This window comes from Pleurodeles waltl, chromosome 2_2 (assembly GCF_031143425.1).
Source record: "Pleurodeles waltl isolate 20211129_DDA chromosome 2_2, aPleWal1.hap1.20221129, whole genome shotgun sequence".
NCBI lineage: Eukaryota > Metazoa > Chordata > Amphibia > Caudata > Salamandridae > Pleurodeles > Pleurodeles waltl.
Window position 1 is genome coordinate 1,132,865,492 of NC_090439.1, and position 21,088 is coordinate 1,132,886,579.

Genomic DNA, 21,088 nt, shown 5'->3' on the forward strand with positions numbered 1-21,088 from the left:
GACATACTGCTCCCTGCCTCATCCTGGGTATCCAGACTTTACTCTTGGGGACAGAGGGGCTCTTCCTTCAGCTCAGGGTCCTCCTCTAGGCCTTACTCCTCATTCTCATTCAGACCCAGGCCCCCCCCTTGGGATCATCATCCTCTGTTACTGCTGGCAGCCTCTTGACCTCCTCACATGCTTGGAGAGCTATCTGTTGATCCCCCTTGGAAGCTTTTCCGCCCACATTGAGTCCCCTCTCCTTGCACAGCATTTGCAGCTCAGCCCTAGTGAGGTTGTCAACATTCATTAGATCCATCTCCATTGTAGCAAAAGAAGGTATGGTTACATAACTTGAGAAAAAAAAAGAAACAGCCAGTGGAGAGTAACAAGAATCTCAAAAGAGGTCACTGATGACAAATTATTAATCTGGCATGTTTGTGTAACACAAGTCTTGAACCACACCAATGAACACCAATATGGGAAATTGGGTTGTTATTTGACTGGGGTGTGATCTTTGGTCATGCCACCATCCCTAGCAGGGTGAGCCACAAAAAGTCACTAAATTAACCCTTGGTAGGTTGGCACAAAAAGCAGTCAGGCTTAATTTAGAGGGAATGTATAAAGTATTTATGCAGCGCATACACAGTAATAAAGATCAGTCAGAAAAATCCCAAACCAATTTAGAATATTAGAGTAAGTGTTAATACATTATTTGACACCAGAATTACAAAAATCCAAATAGTAGAACTGGAGTTATGAATTTTTTAAGTTTATGGTTCAAAACCGTGCCCAAAAGATAAAAACAGCAAGCGCAGACATTTGGTTGCAAGAGACCGTATCAAAATCAAACGGTAAGACTGACTACAATGGAGCACGGTTTGGATACTGGAATTGGATTGGGCCTGGTCAGAGCTTACCTTTGGACTCAGAAAAGATTTGATAGATAAATGTCTTGAGAGATTTGGCAGCCCTTTTGGGCTGAACAAGTAAAAACAAACCCTAGCTAATGTTTTACTCTTATTAGAGCTCCCAAGAGAGGTATAGCTTTGACCACACAAAGGGGAACCTCCAGTATAAGTCAAACAATACCCTTTCAAGATTAGAGTGTTGTATAAAATATGCAAACAAGGAAGCAGGGAACTCTGGATAGTTCCCAGGTTTTAGGTGGAGAGCAGCTCCTTTATAAATACAATGCCCATCTTTGATTGCCTTTGCTTGGCCATGTCTAGTGTTTCGGGCAAGCTCTCAACCTGAATGCGAGGACATGGACTTGCTGTGACTACCAGACCTCCCTTGGTCCCACTAGAGGTCTGGGAGTCACATGCCATGCCACACAAGAGGAAGCAGGTGGAAAATGGGGGAAGAGAAAAGAGAGAGAAACACAAGAGCTCTTCAGGTAAGAGGATGGTTGTTGAAAAACCTGAACCCGTATGATGTTGGTTCTGGCAAGAGAGCTAGCAGCAGCAATGGATGGATAATATCACAGGGGTGATCTGGAATGGAATGGAAACGTGATAATCAGAACAAGGGAGGTGATCTTGTAAATAGTATACATCATACCCTGCTACACAACAGAGGTGGCCTTGATGAACCTAAACACTGCCAAAGATACCCGCTCCGACTCCCAGGGCACTGAAGAGCAGGAATAATGAACCAAGTAGGATCTACAAAACAAAACAACAGATAAAAAACAAAGGAGAGATACCTGAATGGAGCTCAGAAGAAGTCCATGTAGGGGAAACAAAACAAGAGTGAAGGGATGCCACGCGGAAGATCACCCTAACACAAGCAGAAAAGTCGATGCAAGCAAAAGAAAAAAATGCCAAACACAGATTCTTGTTGTGAGTGAGGTTAAATATACTCAGTTGCTGTCAACCCCAAAGGGAAACCCACTCTTCAACACTTTCCCTCCTACAGATCTAGTTTTTCTCCCATTCCATTGGGTTGTCTTTCAGGGTTTCCAGTCTTGGCCTTTGTTATTACAAATAACTTTGGCTTTTCTCTTAAGCACCTTACAACACATATCCTTAACATCTTGGTTTGCATGTGCCTGGTCCTTAATCCTTAACATAGTAGGCATACATTGAGCACAGACCTATCCGTTAGTCCTACTAATGCCCCCTGGCATTTATTTTTCTTGTTTTGTTGTCACTTCAAAGCCAATTATTCTATACAATAGCTCTTTTTGGAATCTGGAGCCTCAAGCATTTTTATGGTTAAGAGGCTTGCTGCCCCCATTAAGTTCCATTGGTATATAAGGTTCAAGATGAGTCAATCTTAGATGTAGGTGGTCCATCCCCTGACATCAGGGGATGTTACACACACTACTATGCAAGCTGGTTATGATCCCCTTGTTTGGTCATTTAGAACTATCCTGCGATACTATTGATTCACCAGTATTTCCCGTTATATTGGGTTTTTCATGGATGTACAAAAACAATTATGCTATCAATATGACCAAGAATATTCTCTTGAGTGAATCCAACTACTGTAAAGACCATTGTTTCTCTACAAGCTGTATGGAAGCAACACAATTCCTGGTGTCTTTGGAACAATTACCTACAGATCAAGAACTTATTACATTATTTCTATCACAACTTTTTAGATGTCCTTAATAAAAAATTGGCTGAGGAGTTACCTCTCAGAGTGTGATAGACCATAAACCTTATCATGTGATGTTACCAAGTGAGTCTGTTTATTTTCTCAATATCACCAAGAAAAGAAGCTGAAGGAATACTTACAAAAAAATCTTGCCAAGAAAATTATCCATTGCTGTACCCCTCTAGCTGGAGCTCATTATTTCATGCTTGTCAAAACTTCTTTCGGAGGCATTACTGTGCCCAACCTTTGGGGTTGAGGCCTTCTACTCATGAAGTCCTGGAGCCTGACCTACTATTGAGCCTGAGCAACTGGACCAACTTCCCCTTTGGCACTTGACTCTCAGTGGCAGCTATGGTCAAGCACTCCAAAGTTCCCTCTGGAGGAAGTGTGGGTACAGGTCAGTGAACGCAACTCATAAATCAAAGATCGTACAGCAGAATCAATAAATCAGTGTCCAGTCAAATATTTATTTTCATGATAAAAAGAAGTATATTATTTTTAACTTTACCCATTCAAAGAAATGTTACAACATATATAAACAATAAACATTTTCCCTTGAGGTTGGAGCTCTAGTGTTTTGCGAGCAAATCCCTATCCCACCTGCTCTTTGTAATGTGGCAGGGGTTATTCCTCACTCCCTGGTGACGGCGTCCAGGGAATATTTACTAGTAGGCGTAAACTCAAGAGTTCACTCCGACTCTTTGTAAAATAGTCAAATATGTCTTTGAGACGCTGCGCTCTCAATAGTGAGGGCTGCGGCACAAAGGCACTGCTCCAGTGTTGATTAAAGAGTTGGCTGCACACGGCTCTCTCCTGATTAGATTACACGCAGTCAGCACCAGCAGCGATCAGCTATGCTCCGGTGTTCCTCCTGTACGGTAAGTCTTGTGCTACCACACAAGGTGTGGGAGAAGAATTGTATTCCTATGCTCCTGGTGGGGGTTCCGGTGATAAGGCGATGCACACATGGCATCTTCCTCAGTTTCATGGAGGGAGCTTTGGTCAGTCCTCAAGGCTTTGTGGTGGCCTATGGGTCATGGCATCACATCCCCTGGGCGACAGTCTGATACAGCCACCCATGTATCAGTAGGCCCTCCTGGCATTTGGGGTTGCTGGAGCACTACTGGCCAAGATGCCGGCCCTCATCACATGGTGAGTCTGTACCAAGGTGGCTTCTGCTGGCATATGGGGACACCACAACAGGTGCCTCACCGACTTCACTCATCCCACACAGCACTTTGCACACAGTTCTCTTCACATTGGCCCCTTCCTGGCATACATGGGTTACTGACTTGAATCTGCACATTGGTAATGACCCAATCAGAGCAGCAGCCGTCTTCTCAGACCTCGCACCTGGAGTCCACTTGGTTGGGCTCCCCAGTGGAACTCACTCACTCCAACACTCTCCTCTTCCTCACAGTGAACACTGGCCTTGGAAACCAGACAGGCGCTAGTGCTTCAACCTCCAGAGCAGGTGGTCTTCATTTGTCTATGTGTTGTCTCTAAGGGTCACTCCACCACCATCCCATTATGGTTGATGGTTTTGTGGAACATGAAATTGAGGATGTCCTCACTTTCAGATTTCATCATGGTACTGTTACAATATCAGAAAGCTTGGACAGTTTATAGCCAGAGTGGAATCTAGTTTTGCTAACACGCCTAGTTCAATCCAAGCAGTCTTTGCCTGCTTTCCTAATAAGCCTTTGGGTGGTTGGGGCTGTGAGAGAAGTACACTGTCAGGATGCAGACTAAGAGTGTTAGGAAGATTAGGTTCAATTTCCATGGGTCAGGCTGTAGATATTGTCTTAACTTACATAGCTATTTACTTAGTTGTTGACATTTGCAACGAGGATACCGCTTATGGACGGTCACTCCTAATCTTTAGGACTTATCATGGTCCTGCAACTCTCTCCATTTCTGCTGTACATCTTGTTACAAAACCTTGATGTTTTACATTCTCCGGAGATTCACTAGAGGAGACACCCTTTTTGGAGCATTTACATCATGTAATCTGTTCCATATACTAGACACAGCTTTCTTATAATACTGACCTTCTCTGATATGGATACATTTTGCTGAAGTCTCAGGATTGAAAAATTCACTGTATGACGAAAGACGTGTTGGCTGTTAATGAAAATATTTATGATCAGAGGCTACTACTGTTGGCTGTATATGAATGAACCGGTTACACAGAGCCACAGTTGACGGGAATAAAAACCACACTTGACAATGGAGAATATCACTGTAATATATATATATATATATATATATATATATATATATATATATATATATATATATGTGTGTGACATAAAAAGTTTACTTAGAAATGTTAGAAACATATCTATATATATATTTTACCTAGTGGCGGTCATGACTAGTTAGAACCATCTTTCCATAGAAAAAGCGTTTTTGCTTGCCTATATCTTTGGCACTGTTTGACGAATCTTCCTAAAAGTTGCCAAACAAAAGTGCCCCGGTGATTCTTGTTGTGCATGGAAAGTTTTGGGCTGATCCATAAAGCGAGGCCGAGAATGGGGGAGGGTCAAAAAAGTTGCGTTTCCCATGTTAATTCTCATTGGGCCTTTAGACACAACCACAGATCAAACCACTGGATGGAATTACACCAAATTTGGCAGAAAGCTACCTTTCGGTTCGCAGATGGTGCTTTTCGCTTATTTGGTGTAACCTCGTTCAGTAGTTCTAGAGATATTAAAGGGAAAACAAATTTGTATATCTCTGGCTGCGACAACTTCACAAAAAAAGACGAACTTGTGCAGGGAAATTCATAGCTCTTACTGGCTGCCAACACTTCAAACCAGGAAGTGTTGGTAGCCATCTTGGGACTCGGCTTCAGCTGAGTTCCACTAAAAAGGCAAAAAAAAACAAGTGGCCAGGGTAGAGTCACCCTGACCCCTTAGCTCAGGTGCTGGGGTCTCAGAGGCATTTTTGTTCTGCATTTTCACTGCGATTCCCGGTGGATCTAGCAAAAAGAATAAAAAAGAAAATAAGCGCAGGGTCCTGCACTTTTCTTACATATAGCCCCGGGTGGGTCAGGTCCCAGAGGCATTGATTCATATATGCGGTGGGTGGAGGTCACCCAACCTTTCCGCAGCCTCGGGGAACACTACCTCCCCGGGGCTTTGGTCAAAATTATTGCAGTAGGTCACTCGACCCCCCCCTTGTAACATTGAGTGCAGACGGCTGCCCAGCCCCCACGCAGCCCTGGGGAGCACCACTTCCTTGGGGCTCTTTCAAAATTGATTGGTTGCCGTGCAGTCACCCCCCCCCCCCCTTCAGTCCCGGGGCCTTGCCAGCTCCCCAGGTCAGTTTTGCAATTTAGTGCGGGGGCCGACCTGCCCTCCCGAACCGAGGGACCACCACTTCCCCAGGGCTATTCACTGGAGGGGGGGCCTCATGGCCCCCCTCAAGGAGCCAGTGATGGTCCTGGGGACAGATGCCCTCCAGGGCCACCAGTGCCCACCCCCGGGACATCGTTGTTTGCTGTGGTTTGGCTGCAGCTTTGACAGCTGCTGCCATGTCACAGCAAACACTCTGTCAAACAGCTCTCCCTTGCTGCGAGCAGAGGTTTCCTCTGTCACCCCGCCTGCAAAGATGCAGGCCAATTTTAAGTGAATTTTTAAAGAATTTTTCCTAACTATAAACACTCCTGTAATTCTTGTGTATTTATATACATCTCCACAGACTATATTAAAGGCTACAAATGCCTAATTTACATTGAGTTTTTCTTTTATAAACATCTCACCAGACTCATGCATTTCTGTAAATCAGAAAAGAAATAGAAAAGAGTGCACATAGGTGGGAATATTCAGTGCTTATGACTGTTGATGAAGATCCTATTGAAGAGAACCAAAGGTATTACTTCACTTGCACATTTCTTTAGCTCATCACAGTTCTGACTCAGTTTGCTGCTAATATGTATGTTTAATGGGGTTTTTTGTTGCTTGTACAGGGCAAGGAATAGCAAAGACAGGGGGTATTCATGCTTTTCTTCTGTGTTGTTGTTGCTCACTTTTCTCCCTTTGCCTTTTGAGGTCTCAGCAAGGCCGATTAATTTTAAGTCCTTTGATCTCATCACTGGGAGTGCGCTGTAAGAAACAAAACCCCAATATTCAGTCAACATTCAGTATGCTACATTTGGCTACAGTATACATGAACACAGGGATGTCTTACAAAATAACACTGTTATTGTTTTTGTTCTTTTTACACATTTTACACATTGTTCAGATACTTTGCATAAAAACACACACTTGAGGTTATGCTAAAGGCCCAAAACAATGACCCAAATTGTGGCTGGTACTATTGGTCGTGGCTTCCATTCATTAACTACCAACAGGGTATTGCTTCAGCAGGAAGATTCCTTCTACAAAAGAACACAATCACGTTAAATTGTTCATCAGGGCAGGGCTTGCAATCGCTAGTGCTCCTCTCGTTAAACCTATGTCACTACAAGTAACTTCTGGGGAGTGCAGGGTGCTGGGCATCTTACTGGTGGCTTTAGTGTAATCTGTCTGTAATTACAAATTAACAGCTAATCTCTGATACCTGTGCAAACAGGAATTTGCATGAGGATCCGAATGATGAGCTTTGTGTTAATTCTCACACCCTCCTGGTAGACTCCCGTACATTAAATCTGCTGAAATGTATCTGGAAGGGGAATAGCCTGGAAAAAGGCAAAGCCTGTGAAATTCTGTATTTGTAAACCAATTCTTTATTTTCTGCCTCCTTTGCTCCTGAAACTCCAAATATCAGGTATTTACCACCCATGCTAAATATTTCTCACTGGGGTAATAGTATTTACCATGGTTAGCAAACGCTCCACTGTATTCCACCCAACTGGCAATGAGGGCCTTTAATTGAACTGTAATAGAATCTGATTTAAGATGCTAGATCAGAGGCCTGCCTACAAATTTGTCAGAGTATCCCTCAGCTCAAAGTAGTACAGACCAAGCCCTGTATGTTTACATTTTAGGAAGTGGTGAGGATGTAGAAATCAAGCACAACTGCAGAGCAGTTAAAAGATGAAGAATGAAAAGTTAATCCTAGATCTCCATTGTGGGAATCATCTTTAAGGTAAAAAAAGATTGAAAAAGTCCCATCCGTTTGCAGGAGTTCTTTACAACATATAATATGTTATGGTATGATTTAGAGTTTGGCAGACAGGTGTTTCCATTATATCCACCTGCCCTCTTTAGAGTAAGGCCGACCATCGCCTTTCCATCTCCTGTGCCCTGATGGGCTCCGTAGATGAAAAGCTTAGATTAATCTGTCAGCCTCACAGATAGCTGGCCGTCACAGTAAGAGCATCACATTGCCAGTCATGGCGGTAAACTATTGGCGGTATATAGCGCCGCGCTCAAAATACGCACACACTAACAAAACAGCACCACATTGGACAATTCAAAGTATACACACCTGACACACATGCACACACAACACCCACACACCCATACCACCATAAAACACACACCCACAATACCCACAACCCTTTACAACTAGAAAGAATTGATTTGATACCAGAGAGGGGCAGAAAGAGCACCCACCCAACCAGAGCCACATAACATCATCACCTATACACCATCCACCACTTTACATCACACACCCCAACACATCACCACACACACCCTCGCCCTCACCACTTACATTACACCAATGGCACCACAACAACACCCCAGATTCTCTGTTGAGGAGTTGAGGTTCATGGTGGAGGAAATCATCTGTGAAGAGCCACAGCTATTTGGACCACAGGTGGGGCAGACATCTATTGCTAGGAAGATGGAGCTATGGCGGAGAATCGTGGACAGGGTCAACGCCGTGGGACAGCACCCCAGAACAAGGGACGACATCAGGAAGAGGTGGAATTACCTACGGGGAAAATACGTTCCACAGCAGCGAGACACCAACTAGCTATACAGAGGACTGGTGGTGGACCCACACCTCCTCCCCCACAACTAACAACATGTGAGGAGCAAGTCTTGGCAATCATGCATCCTGAGAGCCTGGCAGGAGTAGGAGGAGGAATGGACTCACTCCCATCACTACACCACCTCCCACATACCCCACCATCACAACCCACTCATCCCAATACCAAGCCCTGCATGTAACACCAGTGCATGGATACACCTCACAGACCTGCATGGACACCTATCACCACTGCATGCACACTGGAGAGAATCACCTAGCCCACCAAATGGCAACTCACACAAAGGCAAATCTGCCATGGCAACAACAACCATAGAGGGGAACACACCCATGCACATGATGTCACATGCAGAAACAATAACACTGCATTTGCATCCCTACAGGTCCCCCAGCCAATGTCACTGGAGAAGAGGTGCCAGCAACATCCAGTCCCCCCCGGAACAGGCCCACAGTGATGACAGCAGCTCTGCTTGCCTGGATCTGGATGACCAACCTGGCCCATCAAGGATCTCCGGACAGTCGGTTACCCAGACATACTCTCACACCACCACAGAGCCTCCCCCCTCAGGAAACACCACCACAGCACCCACCCAGCGGGCCCATACCTCTGTCCCCAGGACACGTAAATCAGCAGTGTGTCCACCACTACAAGGACCCCAGGCAACCCCACAAACACAGGACGATTAGGGACCTGGGGTCAGTGGCGGTGGGCACACGGTTTAGGGGACAGAGGCACAGGACAACAGGGAAGCTGGAAGGACTGCTGTGCAACATGGGGAGGACAGGCCCAAGGAACCGACTCTCCAGGAGGCACTCACCGCGATCCTGGGAGCATACCACCATTCACAGGAGACGATGGGCCAGATACTGGACAAGTTGCAGGAGAACATGCGGCTGCAGGAGGGACAGTACCTGGGGATCAGGGAAGACTTGAAGAACATTAACACCACCCTGTTCTCCATTTCGGGGTGCTGGCAGACATGGTCAACACGATGAGGCAAGCAGTGGCACCCCACTGTGCCTCTGCCACTAGCCTAACCGATGAACAGCCCTCCACCTCAGCTGCCACTAGTGGACAGGAGGCCCCATCACAGGAACAACAGGCCACCAGCACCCCTCCCCCTGCAGAAGGAGAACCACCCAGCAAATGTTCCTTGCGATCCAGGCAGAAGCCAGAGACTATTGCCAAGACCCCTGCCAGGAAAAAAGACTTTCCTGATTGTCACCCTTTTGTCCCACTCTGTCACCCTGTCCACTTTGAACTGCCATTGCTTCCCTTCCTATGCCCCCTTGGACAATGCACCTGTGATACAAATAGTCTGGAACTATACCCTGGACTTTCCTCCATCATCACCCCAGACCATTGTCCATCCCCTTCTACCTCCTAGCACTTAAATAAACACCCTTTGAAAAAATACAAGAATGGAGCATGTCAAATGATTTAAGTATGTATTAGTTCAACAAGGTTTAAACATTGAAAATCAACTGTACAGAATTTTAAACATAGGAATGACCTGTAGTTGGCTGCAGTCTACTCATCAGGAGCAATAGTGGGACACAAATATCTGCAAATAGAGATGCCAAAGGCTACAGTGAGTGGCCATAGAAGTGGGAAAAACAGCCTGCCAGTGATAATGTCAAACACAAAAATGTCAATGAAATGTGAAGTTACACTTTCTTACATGTGAGTCATTGGAAGTGTTGACAAATTATTGCACTTCTGTTGTCCTCATCCTCATCCTCTGCCTCCTCATTTTCACTGTCCACAGGGTCCACTGCTTCCACACGGCCATCTCCAGACTCATCCTCCTGCAGAAAAGGCACATGGCGACGTAAGGCAAGGTTGTGCAACATACAGCATGCCACGATGATCTGGCACACCTTCTTGGGTTAGTAGATGGAGGCAACAAAATCTGTCATTCAGGAGGTCGAAGGTCCTCTCTATAATTCTTCTTGTTCGCCCATGTGCCTCATTGTGATGTTCGTCTGTCCTTCTCCTGGGATTCCTCACAGGGGTCAGTAGCCATGAGAGGTTGGGGTAACCAGAGTCACCTGCAAATATCGAGGGACAACTGTTAGCCACACACCAACCCTTAGGGCCCACACCATACCCATACACCAACACCCACTGGGTGGGAACCAGGGCTCACCTATTAGCCACACCCTGTGCCTCTGGAGTTGAGCCATCACATATGGGATGCTGCTATTCCTCAGGATAAAGGCATCATGCACAGACCCAGGATATTTCGCATTGATGTGGGAGATGTACTGGTCTGCCAGTCACACCATCTGCATATTCATGGAGTGAAAGCTCTTTCGATTTCTGAACACCTGTTCATTTTGCCCGGGGGGGGAGACATATGCAAAATGTTGGGGATGTCCCATTGCATAGAAGTCAGCTTTCACTGTGGCCAAATCCTCCACCTGGGGGAAAACGATGTAGCTGCACATGTGTTTGATCAGGGCAGACAACACTCTGGTCAGTACTATTGAGAACATTGGCTGAGACATTCCTGCTGCCAAGCCCACTGTCACTTGGAAGGAGCCATTTGCCAGGAAATGGAGCACTGATAGCACTTGCACAAAAGGGTGGATCCCAGTGGGGTGACGGATAGCAGATATCAGGTCGGGCTCCAGTTGGGCACACAGCTCTGTGATTGTGGCCCTGTCCAGTCTATAGGTGAGGATAAAGTGCATGTCCTCCATTGTTGCCAAGTCTACCAGGGGTCTATACATGGGGTATGTCTCCATCTCCTATTCATCCGCAGCGGTTGCAATCTATGGGGCAAAATGGTGAGGAGCTGGTTAGTATCTCTTATTTACAACCACTACACTTCAATGCATGCCGTGATTGCAACAGCATTTTTTTGAGAGGTCCAAATGGTGCATATGTGTACTGTGACGCAGTTAAGAGCCATGGCCTGCCCCCCCCCCCCCCCCAACCCTGAAATGGCGTCCGTCTGTCCTGTTTGGAGGGACAGGTGGAAATGAGGTAATTCCGCTGACGTTGTGCGCCATTGCAGGAGGCGGTCAAAAACCGCTGTGCAACTCCTCATTGGTTAACATTGGGCCGTATGGGTTACAGTGGCCAATGGTGATGTACACCGGCGGTGACGGTATGCACCGCCGCGGACGTCACCGCCATTTTCTATCTGTTCACTCTGTTGCTACCTGGCCTTCAACAGGAGAGGACCTACACTGCAAGTGCTGCTGTGACCTGTGTCTGGAACTGGCCATGGCTCGTGTCACTGGGGAAAGGGCCCCTGCCTTCAACTCGGCGGAGTTGGAGAGACTGGTGGATGGGGTCCTACCCCAGTACCGAATGCTGTATGGGCCTCCAGACCAACAGGTGAGTACACCATGAGTATGATGCATGGGGCATAAATGCATGGAGTGCTGCGTGTGAAGGCCTTGTGTGGGGGGGTTGGTAGAAGGGTCCTAGGCAGCGTGCTGCATGTATAGTGGGCCATGTCTGTGCTAACGGGGATGGGAAGGGGCATGGGGTCCATGAGTGTAACAGGCAGAATGGTTGCACTAATATCTTTCCCTGTGTCCATTTCCATGCAGGTCAGCGCCCATCAGAAAAAGGGTGTAGGACATGAGGACCCTGGGGGTCTACGGCAGGCAGAGCACCCACTGTTGCAAACTGTGGGAGGACCTGAGATGCTGGGGACGGAAGATGGCTGAGGCCCAACTAGGGATGGCCTCTCAATGAGCAAGGGGTGCCCATCGAACCCTGACCCCACTGATGGCCCGCATGCTGGCGGTGGCCTATCCAGAACTGGATGGGGGCTTAGGGGCATCACAGCAGCCACAAGGGGGTGAGTACAGTGCCCCAATATACAACTTGTGCATGGTGGGGTGGTATCCGGGTGGGGGATGTGCGCCTGTGGGTGCCCCTAGGCCAGGCCTGACATTGCAGCGTAGGTCCCATGTTGGGCAGGGTTCTGATGTAAAATACCTCCAACCAAGCTAGTAGGCATCCACTACCGGGCAAGGGTCTGTGGGTCTCAGGTATGCTGCAAGTGGCGTTAGGTGTCCCTATCCCTGGGCTGGTGACTAGCATTGTGACTGGTAGTGCATTGCATAGTACGTAGGGCTGTTCCCTGTGTGTGTGTGTTGTATACACCAACGTTGGTGTTGTTTGCGCCATTGACCAAGTGTATCCTTTGTCTCGCTCCCCCCCTTTTTGTTTTGTCATCCTGTCCTTATGTGTATTAGCATCATCTGGCAGAGGAGCTGAGGCACCGGCGACGGAGGGAGCTGCATCCCACAGGGCCCAGGAGATTGAATCCACCGACGGTGAGGGCACCCTTGGGACAGAGGGTGAGGGGAGCACCATGGCGGAGACAGGAGGTGACAGTACTGACACGGATTCCTCCTCCGATGGAAGCTCCCTGGTGGTGGCGGACACCTCTGTGCCCACCCTAGCTACACGTACAGCTGCCACCCCGTACGAGCACCACCCTCCCAGCAGCCCCTTGTCATGTTTCCTGTGCCCACTCACCCAGGAGGGTGGGCATCTCCTTCGCCCCAGGCACCTCAGGCCCTTCTCCAGTTAGCTTTGCTGCCCTGAGTGAGGAGGCTATTGACCTCCTGCGATCCATCTATGTTGAGCAGTCAACCATTGTGAATGCCATCCAGGGGCTGGCAGCCCAATTGAAACAGACAACTGCATTCCTGGAGGGCATTCACACTGGCATGGCGGCCCAACAGAGATCAATCCAGGCTCTGGCCTCCTCTCTGATGGCAGCCATTGCCCCTGTTTCTAGCCTCTCCCCTCCAACTTCCTCTACCCAATCCCATTCTCCTCAACCCCAACCTATCCCAAGCACACAGTCAGGCGAGCATGCACCCAGGACAACACACAAGAGTGGACATGGCAAACACAAGCACCGCACTTCATCCCACAGGCACTGACACAAACACCATCCAGATGCAGACATACCAACATTCACTGCCTCCACTGTGGCCCCCTCCTTCTTCTCATCCACCTACCTCCCAGTTGCATCTACACTCACACCTGCATGCACTACATTCTCATCCACTACCCCCATCACCAGTACACCTATCTGCACACACCCCTCACTGGCAGTCACCACCCCCACATCCATTCACACGTCCCCTGTGTCCTCTCCCACTGTGTCTGTGCCCCCTCCTCCCAAAGTACACAAACGCAAGCACTCAGACACCCAACAGCCATCCACCTTACAACAGCATCCAGCCCATGCACCCAAACACAGCAGACAGACACCTCATACAGCTACTCCCTCCAACTCCACCCCCAGACCATCTCCCTCTTCCCGCCCCATTGTGCCTAAGAAGCTTTTCCTGGCCAACATTGACCTCTTCCATAGCCCTCCCCCATCCCGTCCCTCACGTCAGGCCAGGGTGGTCAGAACCCAGGCAAGGACCTCAGCCACCCAGTCCAGGGGCACAGTAGTCTCCACAGCTACACCAGCTGCATACTGATAGGGCACCTGCATCAAGTGCTGCAAGGAAGGGCAAGGAGGCACCCCAGATGCTGCAAAGAAGGTCAAGGAGGCACCCCCAGCTGGTAAAAGGAAGGGCAAGGAGTAGTCCCCAGCTGCTGCCAAGAGGAGCAAGGAGCCATCTCAAGCTGCTAGCAGGAAGGGCAAGGGACCTGCACCAACAGGCAAAAATGACAAGCGGCCTGGTACTGGGACTCAGTCTGAGCCTCCACCACCAACCATGGTGGGTCAGCCGTCCGAGGCTGCAGGGGATGGGCTGGAGCCTCCCCCCACCACTGCCAGCACCGCCATCAGCACCGCTACCAGCACCACTGCCAACAGCAGCAGCCCAAGTGGGCAGCCGTCCAAGGCAGCAGGGGATGGGCTGGAGCCTCCCCCCACCACTACCAGCACCACCACCAGCACCACTACCAGCAGCAGCAGACCGAGTGGGCAGCCGTCCGAGGCTGCAGGGGAAAGGCTGGAGCCTCCCCCCACCACTGCCAGCACCGCCACCAGCACCACCACCAGATCCACTACCAGCAGCAGCAGCCCGAGTGGGGAGCCATCTGAGGCTGCAGGGGATGGGCTGGAGCTTACCAGCACCGCCACCAGCACCACTGCCAGCAGCAGCAGCCGTCACCGCAGATGGACAGAGTGTAGTCCTGCATCCATGGGCTTTTGTGTCGCCTGGCCCCTGCAAATCCTGTGGGTCTGACACCCAGGTGAGAGACTGTGACCTTGCACTCCCCAAGATCTGCATCACAAGGCACAATGCCCCCTCCAGAACCAGTGGAGAAGCCATTCACTCACTGCATCCTTCCCAGGGTGAAGCACACTGGGCACAATGCCCCCTCCAGAATCAGTGGAGAAGCCATCCACTCACCGCATCGTCCCCAGGATGAAGATAACTGGGCACAATGCCCCCTCCAGAACCAGTGGAGAAGCCATCCACTCACAGCATCCTCCCCAGGATGAAGCACACTGGGCACAATGCCCCCTCCAGAACCAGTGGAGAAGCCATCCACTCAATGCATCCTTCCCAGGATGAAGCACACTGGGCACAATGCCCCATCCATAACCAGTGGAGAAGCCATCCACTCACCGCATCCTTCCCAGGATGAAGCACACTGGGCACAATGCCCCCTCCAGAACCAGTGGAAGAAGCCATCCACTAACCGCATCCTCCCCAGGATGAAGATAACTGGGTACAATGGCCCCTCCAGAACCAGTGGAGAAGCCATCCACTAGAGAGACTGTGGCCTTGCACTCCCCAGGACCAAGCAGTGGGCAAATCACCCACTAGAACGTCTGTGGCCTTGTACCCTCCATGACCAAGCACAGGTCATGTTCCCCCCTCCAGAGCATGTGGGCAAGTCACCAACTTGAGAGGCTGTGGCCTTGCACTTCCCAGGACCAAGCACAGGGCATGTTACCCCTTCCAGAGCATGTGGGCAAGTCACCCACTTGAGAGACTGTGGCCTTGCACTCCCCAGGACAGAGTGATGAGCATGTTGCCCCTTCCTAGACCAGTGGTGTTGTACCATCTTCTGGCTGAGGTGCCCCCCATTCCCTGTCCCCCTGAGATGCCATGCAGTGTTCTCTCTGTGTTGTTACAGGAGTGAGGTGGGGTCTTGGACTTTGTGATGTGACCCTGTTGCCCACAGACATTGAGGACTGGGCAGTGTCCCTTGCATTGTGAATATGTATATACTTTTTTATTTGGATGCAAGTATTAATAATATATTTTTCTTGTTACACTCTTTTTACTCTATTTTGGTTGTCCTTGCATTATTCCTGAGGGGTATGGAGTGAATATGTAATGTTATTGCATCTGGTTGTGTGTGTGGTGTTGGTGGTGGGGGTGTTGCATGTGTGTGTGTCACTCTCTTTTTCCTCCACCCCTCCCCTGTGTGCTAGGTGGCAGTACTCACCGTAGTTGTCTTCGCCGGCGTTGGTGTTCATAGTGGAACAGAAGGTAGAAGAGCATGGGGAAGACACGCAACTCGGGCTCCATGGCAGCGTGGTTCTTCCTTGAGGGTCCAGAGGTGAGTCATTTCCCTTCTGTGCAGTGTTTCCGCCAGGCTTTTGATGTCGCTGGTACCGCCCCAGAAAAGGTGGCGGATAGGTGGGTCATAATACTGTGGGCGGTACTTTGTCTTCAGCCTGGCTGTTGGCGGTTACCGCCGTGGTGGCTGTTGATTTCGCCCTGGCAATCGGTGTGTAAAAGTGGCTGTCTGTCTGAGTGGTTTCTGCTGTGGTCATAATTTCACATTTCTTACCACCGGCCTGTTGGCTGTATCACGCCGCTTTATCACTGACCGCTTGGGTTGTAACGAGGGGCAAAGTCTTTTCCTTGGTAGAGTAAATTTGCCAGACTGTAAATCTGACCCTCTGTCAAATTTCACCATTGTCTATGCACCCTGAATATTTATTCTGTTGAACTGATTATTATTGTGCTAATGCTGGGGGGTAGCAACAGAGCAACTGAGAACTGCATGATGTGTGTAGGAGCTCTACAAGCACTGGCAGCTAAGGGGTTTAATAGAGTCCGTAGCCTTCGGTTTTGCACTATGTTCTGCATGTGCAGCAGGGAGACTAATGTCAATGCTTGTTCTTCCACAAAGTGGATCATCAGGAGAGGTACAGGGCAACTTCTTGGATTGGGGTGTCTCCATTCCTGGGGCTATCACCCAAAAGATTGCTGTTGTTAGGTGTTTTGAGACATTAGCACAGCTGAGCCTTTGCCTTTTGGTGCCTCTTTTGCTTGTGCTTTGTGTGTTTAGGGCAGAGTGAAAATAGATGAACTACTGTAGGGGCCAGGATGTTTACTAAAGAGAGTGACTCCATGTGAGACCAAATTCCTTGAATCTTAAGATCCACAAAGTGGGTTCTTAATGCTGGTAGGGAGCCTTCTGTTACCAGGGACCGAATTGGCTGAGCTTTCTGGAAAGGACCGCTTCTTCATGTTCTCTTCATTCATTCTCCACAAGAGAAATAACAAAGTTGCCACTCGTGTTGGTTCATGTCCTGATGATAAATTATTTGTACCAGGGAAGGTTCTGACAGCCTGAAAATGATTTCTGAACTCAGACATTTCCATGCTTGTCACCACTGTCTGGAAGTTTTGCAGAACCTTGTTGTATTGATGGCCTTTTCAATATTCCAATTAAAAAATACAATTCGATAGTTATCTTGAGACAGGGTGTTTTATTATAAAACTATTTTCTTCACATTTTCAACCATACAATCACTGTAAAAGACAAAGTGCATGCATGTGGTTCCAAATACAAAATAACCTATAGCATGGAATTCATACACAATAACAGCCATTTTTCAAAGTCACAAGTTAACCGACAAATACTAAGAAACCCAGGAACCAGCTCACATATTATGTTATGTTAAAAAATATAAAGCTCTTCATAGACCAAAATGTTTTTTGGAGCCAAGGCAGAACAGGCTAAGGGTGGGATTTAGATCTTGGCAGACAGGGTACTCCGTTGCAAATGCAATGGAGTACCTGTCCACCAAACCCTCGGCCACCAACCCTTATTTAGAGTTGGATGCACTGTAAGTATTCTGTCAACAGACACACTCCAGCCCAGTGGATGGACTGCTTTGCCAGACAGCCTGATTGAGGTAGGATCATCGGAGGAAGGACTTTACACAATCTACCCTACTTAAAGTGAATGGTGTGAAGAGCCCTGCAGCTCTCCTATTCTCCTTGTTGATGTAAGCACCATGTGAGACTCTGTCAACCAAGAGTTAAAAAGTTAGATGCACTTTGTGGATCAGCTTAAAATAAGACAACATAAGCTGGCTCAAGACAGTGTTGAGCTCAGAGTACACTGTGGAGTCCCTTCTTGTAGGAAGGTAGCCTCTTTCTAGCCTTGTTACCCCCACTTGTGGCCTGTTTGTGAGTATATGTCAGGGTGTTTTTACTGTCTCACTGGGATCCTGCTAGCTAGGGCCCAGTGCTCATAGTGAAAACCCTATGTTGTCAGTATGTCTCATATGTGTCACTGGGATTCTGCTTGCCAAGACCCCAATGCCCATAAGTTTGTGGCCTATATGTGTTCACTGTGTGGTGCCTAACTGTATCACTGAGTCTCTGCTACCAGAACCTCAGTGTTTATGCTCTTTCTGCTTTCTAAACTTGTCACTGCAGGCTAGTGACTAATTTTACCAATTCTGATTGGCACACTGGAACACCCTTATAATTCCCTAGTATATGGTACCTAGATACCCAGGGTATTGGGGTTCCAGGAGATCCCTTTGGGCTGCAGCATTTCTTTTGCCACCGATAGGGAGCTCAGACAATCCTTACACAGGACTGCCACTGCAGCCCGAGTGAAATAACAGCCACGTTATTTCACATCCATTTTTCACTGCACTTAAGTAACTTATAAGTCACCTATATGTCTAACCCTCACTTAGTGAAGGTTAGGTGCAAAGTTACTTAGTGTGCGGGTGCCCGTGCACTAGCCAAGGTGTCCCCACATTGTTCAGGGCAATTTCCCCAGACTTTCTGAGTGCGGGGACACCATTACACACGTGCACTACATATAGGTCAATACCTATATGTAGCGTCACAATGGTAACTCCGAACATGGCCATGTAACATGTCTAGGATCATGGAATTGTCACCCCAATACCATTCTGGCAGAACAAAGGATTTCCTCAGAGAGAGGGTGTTACACCCTCTCCCTTTTGAATAGGTGTGAAGGGCCTGGTAGGAGTAGGCTCTCCTGGCCTCTGGAAATGCTTTGAAGGGCACAGATGGTGCCCTCCTTGCATAAGCCAGTCTACACCGGTTCAGGGATCCCCCCAACCCTGCTCTGGCGCGAAACTGGACAAAGGAAAGGGGAGTTACCACTCCCCTGACCAGCACCTCACAGGAGAGGTGCCCAGAGCTCCTTTAGTGTCCCAGACCTCTGCCATCTTGGATGCAGAGGTGTGAGGACACAATGGACAGCTCTGAGTGGCCAGTGCCAGCAGGTGACATCAGAGACCCCTCCTAATAGGTGCTTACCTTTCTCTGTAGCCAATCCTCCTCTGTGGGCTATTTAGAGTATCTCCTGTGGGTATCTCACCAGATAACAAATGCAAGAGCTCACCAGAGTTCCTCTGCACTTCCCTCTTTGACTTCTGCCAAGGATCGACCGCTGAGTGCTCCAGGACGCCTGCAAAACCGCAACAAAGTAGCAAGAAGACTACCAGCAACATTGTAGCACCTCATCCTGCCGGCTTTCTCGACTGTTTCCTGGTGGTGCATGCCCTGAGGGCTGTCTGCCTTCACCCTGCACTGGAAGCCAAGAAGAAATCTCCCGTGGTTCGAAAGAATCTTCCCCCTGCTAATGCAGGCACTAAACGTCTGCTTCACCGGTCCTCTGCGTCCCCTCTCGTCATGGCGATTGTGGTCCATGGAACACAGGAGCTGGATCAAAGTGACCCCAACAGTCCAGTGGCCCTTCTGTCCAAATTTGGTGGAGGTAAGTCCTTGCCTCCCTACGCCAGACAGTAATCCTGTGTAGTGCCTGAACTGCAGCTCCTCGGGCTTTTGTGCACTTTTGCAAGAATTCCTTTGTGCACAGTCTAGCCCAGGTCCCCAGCACTCTGTCCTGCATTGCCCAACTCGCTGAGTTGGACTCTAACGTCGTGGGACCCTCTTTTGTTGTTCTGAGTCGACCATCATCCTCAGATCTTCTAAGTGCCTGTTCAGGTGCTTCTGTGGGTGCTGTCTGCTTATGCGTGGGCTCTGCATGTTGCTGAGCGCCCCCTCTGTCTCCTCCTCCAAGGGACGACCTCCTGGTCTTTCCTGGGCCCTGGCAGCACCCAAAAACCTCAACCATGGCTCTTGCAGCTAGCAAGGCTTGTTTGCGGTCTTTCTGCGTGGAAACAACTCTGCATCCTCCAGAACGCCGTGCGACATCTTCTGACCAAAGGAAAAGTTCCTGGCGCCTTCTGTTGTTGCAGAATCTTTGGCTTCTTCCACCCAGAGGCAGCCCTTTTGGACCTTCATCCAGGTTTTAGTGGGCTCCTGCCCCCACTGGACACTTGCGTGACTTTTGAACTTGGTCCCCTTCCTTTAGAGGTCCTCAGCTCCAAGAATCCGTCTTCAGTATTTTGCAGTCAGTTGTTGTTCTTCCAGAATCCCCTATCTCAACTTACGGTCTTTCTGGGGTAGTAGGGTAACTTTAGTCCTACTTTTCAGCGTCTTGGGGTGGGGTATCTTGGACACCCTTAGTGTTTTCTCACACTCCCAGCGACCTTCTACACACTACACTAGGCCTGGGGTCGGTTCGTGGTTCACGTTTCACTTTTGGAGTATATGGTTTTTGTTGCCCTTAGGCTTATTTTTCCCTATTGCATTCTATTGTGTTCTACACTGTTTGCACTACTTTTCTAACTGTTACGTACCTGATATTAGTTGTGTGTGTATATTTTGTGTATTTTACTTACTTCCTAAGGGAGTATATCCTCTGAGATACTTTTGGCATATTGTCACTAAAATAAAGTTCCTTTATTTTTAGTAGCTCTGAGTATTGTGTTTTCTTATGATATAGTACTAAGTGACATAAATGGTATAGTAGGAGCTTTGCATGTCTCCTAGTTCAGCCTAAACTGCTCTGCTATAGCTACCTCTATCAGCCTATGCTGCTAGAACACCTCTAATCTACTAATAAGGGATAACTGGACCTGGCACAAGGTGTAAGTACCACAAGGTACCCACTATAAGCCAGGCCAGCCTCCTACACTTCTTAAACTATTTTATGATTCTTTGTGAGAACAGAGTGGACAAACGCCAGACACAGAGGGCCTGATTCATAATTACACTTAAAATTTTGTGTACGTTTGTACTTTTTTTGTATTCAAAAACTACAAGTTAATAGTATGTTTACAACTGTGGAGACTCCGCAGTTGGGGCAGAGAACTATGCACATTAAAAGATAGGCCTGTTCTATCTTATTATGTGCGGTCCCCCTTTACCTTTCTCAGTAGTCTGTGGATCGGGGGAAACGGAGGGATGGCAAGATGCTGGACCTTTTGATGAAAAGGCATTGTTTTGATTTCTGACTGCCAAAACCACT